Below are 8,445 nucleotides of genomic sequence, written 5' to 3' on the forward strand. Positions count from 1 at the left end.
AAGATGAAAATACGTGACTAAATTGTAAGAGAAGTGGAAGCAGAGGAGAGAGAGATCTGGTAAACTATCAAAAAAAGTATCAATAATCTTTTCAGAAATTAAAATTTTGAAAAATCCACATGGGTTAAAACTTTCTTTTCATTTTCATTTATTGTTGCCAAGTAAAAATCGCCATCTGCCTCTACAAGGATGAAGCCACAAGCTGCTGCAACTGCTGACCTTCCGAACACCCTGAAAGGAGTGCAGGGTGGAGACCAGGAATGAGGCGCTCTGCGCTCTGGGAAGAACTGGCAGAACAGGCCTTCAGATAGTTAGATAGTTTCAGGAGAAGATTTTATGAGCCCAATTTCTTGCATCTTCTCATATCTAGAAAAGTACTAAAAATCATTAACAGAGACATCTGCTGCTAGGGACTTGCAGCAACCTTCTACCAAAGTGTACACTGGATTGCATGTATCCCCCCTCATCAAAATCACATATATACCGACCTACCCCCTACCTCTTTGGAGTAGCTCCTCAGAGCTATCTGAGACGCTGTCTCCTGGGCTACAGTCCTTATTTGGCCCCAAATAAAACTTAACTCACAACTCTCATGTTGTCCTTTTTTTTTTTTTTCAGTCGATATTGCCTAAAAGATACAGTTTGAAATATTACTCACTATTCCACTACTCAAACACAACAGTTGCTTTAAAGTCTTCATTGCCCCTATGTTCATTCCTAAATGTATATGGCTTTTTAAATAATTATAACTGAGGTAGAGGTTTATTTGTCTTCTGACTTTTTCACTCAAATTAGCACAAATGTTTTCCTACCTTGTGATTATAATAACCATTTTAGTAAGGGCATACTATCCCCTTGAATCAATGCTGTACAGTTTACTGTTCCCTGATTCCTAGCCATTTTTCTTCCAAGTTTTCCCTATTAAAAATAATTCTACAGTAATAGCTGGTTTAATGGGTATATAGTTTTCAAAGTCTTTAATATTCCTTTAAGTTCATCTTCCAAGAGAGACATTAAGGAATCTGAAGGTATGAACATTATCATGAATCTAAACCTAAACTTCAAAATGCTTTATATGAATCTTTCAAAAGCCGTTGTTTAAATTAGGAATAAACATAGAAGATAGATGGCACAAAAGTGTGTCAAACTTGATGACACATATACAAGGAGAGAAAATAATTCAAGTAGAATTGAGTATTTGGCCTAAATACCTAGGCTCTGTAAATTCCTTCCTTCATCTTCCCTCCTACCTACCCCCATTTCTCACTCCCTCTTTCTTTCTTTTGTTATCTGCTATTGTTGTTGACAGACTGCAAAGGCATCCTAATCTATTTGAAATTAGCTTTCCAAAAGGCAAAATTGCTGTTTGAGAAGATAACATCCAAAATGATTTCTGTGAATCAGATAGTCTACTGTGAGACAGACTGAATTATGCATTGAGTTGCCAAGGATTAAATAAAACTATTTCAAGAACGTTTTTTTTTCCTCCAGTACTTTTGAAAATAGGCGCTGATATACAGAAAGAATTTAAGGTTTCCTCTTTCTTATTTCACCCCTCCCTTCCTACCAGTTTTCTTTCTTCTCTTACCTCATTCTCTTTTTTCCTCAGCCACCTTCCTAAAAATATGTACTTAAAACAAAAATAATATATTCTAATTGTTTGGTTGTTGTTTAATTATAAGGAAGAGCCTCATCAGTATAGCAAACTCACTTTGCATTTCAGAACACATTAGCTTTCAGCAGAAATATTCCTGCCAAAGACCTTGTTTTGCTAGTGCTTTAATTTTCTTTAAGCCTAATTTTGTTTCTCTGTTCATTTTGTAATGGAGCTTCTGAAAACACTGGCAATCTCTGCTCATTTCGCCTTGAGCTAGCATGGGATTTTTTTTAAGGAAGTGCAATTGCTGAAAAAAGTTAATGGATAATTCAGCAGCAATTTTGCTATAGCAAAAGTAAAGAAAAAAGGAATACATGAAGAGTAAAAAGCTTAGGAAATAAAGGGTGAATGGTTATAATATGTATTGGAATGCCCTGACTCAAAAACATAGATGGTAAAGATTTAAAGAACATATAGTCCCAATTTAAATGTTTATATGTTAAATAACATAATTCTCTAGATATGTCCCTAGATGTCTATAGAAACTACAGTTACATTTTCAATGATCAGTTGGAAAACTAAAAATTCACAGTTTATGAACATCAGTGAAAGGGTAAACCAAAAACTAATTTTCAAATTTGAGCATTATTCCCACTCTGTTAAATTAAACAGCTATGTGGACAATTTGGAAATCTTGTAGAAAAACATGGATACATACATGCAAATATAGTGAAATGATCAGATCTATGCAGAATTTTCTACACAGCATAAAGCAGCAAAAATATTGATCCCAGGCTTAGCACAGAGGTCATAATAAAACCTATAGACCATTCACTGGTTTATCTTTCCAACCTCCCTCCATGCTAACCCCACCCCCACCCCCCTCCACCTGGACTCACTCACCTTAAATTGCTCCCTGCTCCTTTCTATCCCTTGTTCACATTGCAGTGTCTATTATGTGAAATGTAACTCTGTTCAAAGTACAACCAATGAAACAGAGCAATAGGAAATATATCTTAAGAGATTTATTGCAAGAAATTTTCTTATATGCTTGTGGCGACCGGCAAGGAAAGTCCCCAAATACACAGGCAACAGGAAACAGGAAACGGAGGATGGCCCTCTCAGGCATAACCAAAGCTGTTGTCTATAGCCAGTTTCTTCTTCTTCAAGAAAACCTCGGTTCTGCTCTTACGGCCTTCCAACCAGGCTCACCCAGATTAATTCGGATAATCTCACTTACTTAAAGTCAACTGACTGTGGAATTTAATCACACCTATCAAATGCCTTCACTGCAACACTTAGATTAATGTTTGATTGATTAACTGAGGGCAACAGCCTAACAAGTTAAAACATAAAACAGTCACAGTCTACCCCTTGTCAGCTTGGGCACGCATACACATCTCTTTAAACCAACTTTCTTTCTTAAATAAAAGACAATGACAAAGTCATACTTCCACAAAACACGATAAAACTATCCTGCATTAGTCCAAAAATAGACTAATCCTTTCCCGAGAGGAGGATGCAAAGCCTTGAGGTGATTCTCACACTTCTCCTTTAATATGCTTTTAAATTAAATATTAAATTAAATACTGTGATACTTAACTATTATTAGTAACTCTTACCTTAGATAACAAGCGGATAAAATATGGAAGAAAACAAATATCTAGTGTGCGTGTATAATATATATATGTGTGTTTATATATACACACATATATATACATTTATAATAAAATAAGTAGGGCTTCCCTGGTGGCGCACTGGTTAGGAATCCGCCTGCCAGTGCAGGGGACACGGGTTTGAGCCCTGGTCAGGGAAGATCCCACATGCCAAGGAGCAACTAAGCCTGTGTGCCACAACTACTGAGCCTGCACTCTAGAGCTCACAGGCCACAACTGCTGAGCCCGTGTGTCTAGAGCCCGTGCTCTGCAGCAAGAGAAGCCACCGCAGTGAGAGGCCCGTGCACTGCAGTGAAGAGTAGCCCCCGCTTGCCGCAACTAGAGAGGGCCCATGCGCAGGAACGAAGACCCAGTGTAGACAAAAATAAATAAATTTTAAAAAATAATTAAAGAAAAAAAATCTCAGCTTTAAAAAAAAAATTCGCTCTGAAAACAGCATTTGGTGGCATGAAGCTTTGTCTATTTCCATGCAATAAACCCACATTTAAAAAAAATAATAAAATAAGTAATACACATAACTATTATAATCCTCATTTCTACAACTGGTCTCATGGTTACAGATGTATTCAAAACTACTTTCTTTCCTACCAATTCCAAATGCCCTTTACCTTCAAGAGACACTTCAGCAGGTCGTGGTTATTTCCCTATTGGAATTACCCAAAATTTCATTCCTCAAGGGTCTGGGCCAATGTCAGTCCTGTCTGAATTGAGTGATTATAATTTTCCATTGACTTTAGTCTAGGGCATGATTATATTAAGAGGCGCCCTAGGGAATATTCTGTATTCCAGGCATACTCTTCCTCACTCCCGCTGTGTAGTAATGACACAATTCCCCCTTGGTAATCACGATCAGCAACCCAGACAGCATAGTAACTCTCTTCTTTGCCTGGTAATTCAGAGGCATGTAGAGCCTAATGTGGCCAAGCGGCACTCTCAGCTTCCTCTGCAGTGGAATTATTGTTACATCTCCTTGTGGACACATTCTTCCCTTTGGAACTAAGGCTTCTAAAGCCAACGAAGCCTAAGGTCATGGGGATGGGACATAAAAATTTTGCTAGTAGATTAGTTGGTGTAACAGTGAATAAGACTACTCCCATTTACAATCCTTGATTCCTGGATCAATGAATGCTAGCTGTGGAAGAAACTGCCTCATAGAATAAATGCTAATTTAGATCTTATACAGCCTCCTGGAGGATACTGCCTAAGTCCTATAAGGTACTGCCATCTATCTGGCACTATAACTCTGTCTTAAGAAGGCTCTTTTACCGTTCATTTCAGGATGATGCAAACCTGGTAAGATGGGTGAATTTAATGAGCACGCGTCCACTGTCATACTTCATTTGCTGTCAGGTAAATTCCTTGATCAGAAGCAGTGCAATGTGGAACACCTTGACAGAGAACAAGGCGCTCTGTAGGTCCACGGGTGGTAGCTTTGGCAGAGATATGGATTTACGTTTCCTGCACTCACTATCCAGAGTAAGTGTCCATTCAAGCAGGAGTAAAGCTCTGCTTTTTCTACAATGGAAGCTATCTAATGTAGCTGATCAACTTGGGGATCCAGTTTTATTCTAGGGGACTTAGTTTCATTCTCTGCATCTGGCAGAGAATCACCAGAGGCTGTAGTCAGGTTGTCCTTGATGAGTAAATGTCTATATCGCTAAGCTTATGTATAATCTCCATTCCTTGCCACCATGGTCAGTCTGGTCATGAGCCCACCGGACAATGACAGGAGTGGCTAGGGGAAGAGACTGACTTGTATTCAAAGGATGGGTACTCTTATCCACTTGATTTTTAAATTCTTCCTCTATTGAGGTCACCATTTCATGGCAGTCATGTAGGACACAAAAGTCTTCACATTCTTTGCCCATGAATAGTGGTATATCCACATGCCTCTTCCTCAGACCTTCTTGTCACCAGTTTTATCAGTCATGTTCCCTCCAAACCCTGACCATCCAGCCAAATTATTAACCACAGCCAATGAGTTGCTATAGACTTGCGCCTCTGATCATTACTCCTTCAGGCAAAATGAACAACCAGATGTACCCCCCAAAGTTCTGCCATCAGGCAGGATTTCCCTTCACTATTGTCCTTTGGGATGTCCCAGAAAGGGGCTGCAGTACTACAACAGTCCACTTTCAGGTGGTGCCTGGATATCTTACAGAACCATCCAAAAGAGAAACATTTCTCTTCTTCAGTCAACTGTTCATAGAAACGTCTCTATAAGATCACTGGTGTGGGCTTCAAAAGTAAAGGTAATGTAGCAGGAGTGGGGGCCAAGGGCATTTGGGCTACTTCTTCGTGCGACTAACTTGCGCCTCCAGGCCCTGCTCAAGCCTAATCTCGTATATACTACTTCCATTGGATGATGGACTTCTACTTCCACTGGATGACAGACTACTACTTGGCATGCCCAAACATATGGCTTGAAGGGTCGGACAACACTCGATTCATGAATGCTACATCCATGCAAAATCTCCATACCTGCCACCTTGATCACTCTGTTCATGAGCCCATGGGGCATGGGGAAGAGTAGAAAAAGGCTGACTGGTAGCCACAGAATGAGTAATCTGAGATATTTGATTAGTAAAATCTTCTGCTGAAGTCACCATGTTGTGAGCATTCACAGTGGGTACCTCAGATTGCCTGGTAACTTGGTGAGCCATGGGTAAGCATCCAGTGTGTCTAAAAAAGTCCATTAGTAAACCAAAAGCTGTTCTCAAACTGAGAGTAGTCATGTGTACAGGGTATCAGGCTTTGTTCCAAACACCTAATATCATGCTGTGATTAACTTAAAGAAGCCTGCCAAAGGCATCAAACTTTCAGCATTACTGGATTTACTGGATCATATGGTCCAAGAGTTAGAGCAGCTTGCATGGCAGGCCAGACCTGTAACAGAGTCTTCTCTTATTCTTGTGTCCCATTCAAAACAGCTTTTTTGGTCACTTGGTAAATGAGTCACAGTAGCATAAAAAAAATTAGAATTATATTGTCTCCATATTTTATGGAGGCCCATTATGTATTGTCCTTCTTTTGTTGTAGGAGAGGCCAGATGCAGCTACTTGCAAGTTCACCTTGGGAGGGATATATTAATACGCCCCACACCAATGGACCCCTAGAAATATAACTAAGATAACAGGCTCCTGAGTTTTTTGTATATATTTCCCACTGTCTGACACACAGACGTCTCACTAATAAATCAAGTATAATTGCTACTTCCTGCTCACCAGGTTCCAATCAGCATAATATCAATATAAGAAACCAGTTTGATATCTCGTGGAAGGAAAAGGCAATCAAGGTACTCGTGGAGGAAATTATGATTCAGGGCTGGAGAGTTGCCATACCTCTCAGATAGACCAGTAAAGGTATTAGTATTGCCGGTCTTGCCAGCTGGAAGCGGTATTTACTAATAGTATTCAGAAAAGAACATTTGCCACATCGATAGCTGCGTACCACTTTTAGGGGATATGCTGATTTGTTCAAGCAATGGAACCGCATGTAGAAGAACAGCTACAGCTGGAATCTACCACCTGGGTAAGCTTATGATGATCTACTATCATTCTCCAAGATCTGCTTTCTGCACAGACCAAATAGGTAAGTTGAAAGGGTATGGTGGGAATCACCGCAGGGCATCCAAGTCCTTGATGACGGCCATCCCTGCAGTCCCTCCAGGGATGCATATTGCTTCTGGTTTACTTTTTTCCTAGGTAAAGACAGTTCTAGTGGCTTCCACGTGGTCTTTCCCACCCTAATAGACCTCACTCTATAATGTGGGGAATCAATGTGGAGATCATGTCAGTTGCTGAGTAGGTCTATTGCAGTTATGCCTCTGGAACTGGGGAAATCACCACCGAGCATGTTTATTCAAAACTGGACTCGCTGTAAGATCTGTCTGAGCCAGGACTCCATTGATCATCTGACCTCCACGGCCTCCTGCTCTGAATGGTGGACACAGTGATGCTTTTCGTCTCCAGGAATTAATTTCAGATCAAAAACAGTGTCCAGTAATCCCCCAAAAGTAATATTTCTCTCTTCCCAAAAAAGTGGCCATAAGTCCTTTGCGGACAGCTGGGAGAAAGGTGAACAGTACCTACTTTGGGCAGTACAGCAGGGTCCTTCCTCAAGAGGAGTTCTATGTCTAAACTGGCTCAAGTCTGGGAGTTGATTGAGGGGCCATGGCTCAGGGTTTCAGTGTTTAAGTTAGACTTCTACGCAGTTGAACTAGAGCTCTTCTCCTCATACAGATTGAATAAGAATTCAGTAGCCTTCCCTTTTATTTCTTGTTTAAGGTCACCATATTCAACGAAACATCACCATACCTCTCTGTGAGTCAGATTATTCTATCTGCTTTGACTCCACTGTCTGTTAAGTTAAGCATATCTACCTTGTCATTGCCACTTAAATGCCACCATATGGCCTGTGCTATTCTAGGATCACATTATCCCCACTGCATGCAGGAAACCCGGTTAGATGGTAGCAGCTCTCACCGTAAGTTATGATCTACAGAGAACAGCAGCCTCAAGCTTTTCAACGATTTTGAGGCTTTCCTTACAATCTTTTTTTCTCAGTTTTGGTGAAATGTGTCTCCTCTGGACCATCCAGGGTGCATGAGCAGATCTCACATGATAAATTCACTCTAACATTTCAAGCTCCCTAAGCCTGCAGACACCTCCCTTTATAGTATGACAAGGCCATTCTGGTGTAGAATACCGTAGAATTCCAGTGCTAAAACTAGCCAACTGTTAGAGCTATTTCTAATCCCTCAAGCTAAAGCACTGAGTCCAGAATGCCTGCATTGTGAGCCCATATCAAAAAATTTAACCTGATCCAACGTATGTTCCTCCCACCATGATCTCAAATTCTTATGATCCATTCCCACACAAATATTCCAGATTTCTGTCAGTATACATTGGAAAAATTATACAATCCTTTTGGCGTGTAGCGCACAGCCTTATGGATTATAGTCTGTACCTCACCCTTCAGGGCCCCCTAAGACTTGAGTCTAGTTGTAGGTCTGGAAGCAAAGACGGGTTGTGGGCGTTGGTCTCAAGGCGACTCGTCAGTGGTTTGCAAGTCAGCTAGCTCAGGACCACTCAGCCTCACTAGCATAATCTCCCTCACTTAAAGTCAATTGATTACAAACTTTAATCATATCTACAAAATCGCTTCATAGCA

General features: G+C 40.4%; 1 long non-coding RNA gene across 1 annotated transcript in view; it reads right to left on the bottom strand.

Moving 5' to 3' along the window:
* Positions 1-3,089, bottom strand: part of LOC111176468 (uncharacterized) — a 58,794-nt gene extending 55,705 nt beyond the window's left edge. Inside the window, exon 1 of the long non-coding RNA XR_002645052.2 lies at positions 2,501-3,089. This is a non-coding gene — a long non-coding RNA (uncharacterized LOC111176468). The remainder of the gene's footprint in view (positions 1-2,500) is intronic.
* Between the last annotated feature and the right edge of the window lie 5,356 nt (positions 3,090-8,445).

The sequence above is a fragment of the Delphinapterus leucas genome, chromosome 18 (genome assembly GCF_059928025.1).
Source record: "Delphinapterus leucas isolate spDelLeu-1000000601 "Yukka" chromosome 18, BTC_Dleu_Yukka2, whole genome shotgun sequence".
In the NCBI taxonomy this organism is placed as follows: Eukaryota; Metazoa; Chordata; class Mammalia; order Artiodactyla; family Monodontidae; genus Delphinapterus; species Delphinapterus leucas.